The following is a 1,762-nucleotide window of genomic DNA, read 5'->3' as shown; positions in this document are numbered from 1 at the left end:
TAGCATATAGGATTGTCTACATGTATTAATTGTACACTTTGTAACGATTGTATAATGACGTGATAAAGCGCGCAGAACTGATTTGAAATTTTTCTCCCGTAACAACATGCTTTCCAAGATGTTCGGCGAATTAAAAAGTTATATACAGAAAGCAACACTCCATTCCAATTTTTGCGTGTTTCGACTACGCTAAGTTAAGAGATAATGCAGCGATTTTTGTTTATACGGAAGAGCCAAAATAAATTGTTTTATAGAAAATCGTCGGGATTTTTCTATTCCTTCTCCTAGGGTTAATTTATAAATTTTATTTATCGATGTACGAATGATCAAAACTGATGTCACAATAAAAAGAAGAAAAAAAAAAAAGATTACAACGCAGGTAAAACTTTCGCTTTCGTTAACGGGTGTCATCCAGCAGTAGGACCGATTGTATCGTCATAAGAAATGTTTATTGTTAGTTACAATTTGTTATCATAGCGTTCGTAGGTTAATCATACAGTCTTACATACAAAAGCTAATTAGTAGTTTTGCAGAAAAGGATTTTTATGAGCTGGTAGAAAGATTTCGGAGATCAAGATTGACGATCCCTCTTTTTTTTTCCCTGATCGTAAAAATTGATTTATTCACGCACACACACACACACACACATCGGGAAAAACTGCCGATACTTCTCTTGATTTTTCTCGGGTTATTTTTTTTTCTTCGCGTACAAATCAGTTAAACACGAGTCTCAAAATATCTCGTCTACTTACGAAAAAGATGATTAGCTTACGGCGATTATATAAGACCGCGTCTGTCGACAACTCGAGGTTTACGGAGTCCTTTAGGAAAAAGTACTTCGTCCGTATGCCTGTGGTATATGTATGTATGTATTTGTGCGGGCGTACGAGATGCAGCTTTTCTTTTTTCTCTTTATTCGACGTCAGCTCGTCGAAAAGGACGGCTCGTTCATATCGAATGCGCATTGATCAATTCCGATTCCGATTCTGATAACATCAGAAAGCTCAAGTCTTCCTAGACATTCAAGCTTATTTCTCGTTAATTTTTGCTTATTGCTCTTTCTCTCTCTACTTATATACCATGCGATGAATATATTTTACGTAAATGTGTGTGTGTGTGTTTGTTTGTGTGTATGTGTGCGTGTGTGCTCTGGAAAAACGGTACTCTAATCTCGATCAACGCGCGTACGTTTATCGTAATACGCGAGTATGGTAAAGAGTTTATATTATGTATATACAATATCTCAGGTGCGTAATTGATACAATATTATATAAGTATATATATATATTTATATATATAACGGTATATATCCACGAAACTCATTATAAAAAGAACACTTTCGAGCTTCGCAGCGACGCGCGATCTGCACAGAAGAGCGGAGCGTGTATTCGACACGTGTTTCCCAAAGCACTCATTAACTCAAGCACACTTAATTGCTTAATATACATCTCCCTTTCTATAACTATCTCTCTCTCTCTTTTCCTTTTTCTCCTTCCTTTTCTCTTTGCTTTCTACGACTCCGTCGTGCGCGCGTTCGCTCGTGGCAGAAGTATCTTAAGTTGTGTCGCTAAGCTTCTTTTTCCTTGAGGCTTTGAGAAGTTCCATAAAAGCGTACTGCGTGTAATAACAAGATCTACTATTCGCTAAGAGTTTGAGAAACGAGGAGAGAACTCATTGAACACAATTCCGCAGTCGAGCCCGTTGAATTAACGACCGAGGGAGGCATCGCGTTACGCGACCGTTAATTCAATACCACCTTTGT

This window comes from Temnothorax curvispinosus, unplaced genomic scaffold, assembly GCF_003070985.1.
Source record: "Temnothorax curvispinosus isolate PA1 unplaced genomic scaffold, ASM307098v1 QBEX01012185.1, whole genome shotgun sequence".
NCBI lineage: Eukaryota > Metazoa > Arthropoda > Insecta > Hymenoptera > Formicidae > Temnothorax > Temnothorax curvispinosus.
This window is presented reverse-complemented; position numbering follows the sequence as displayed.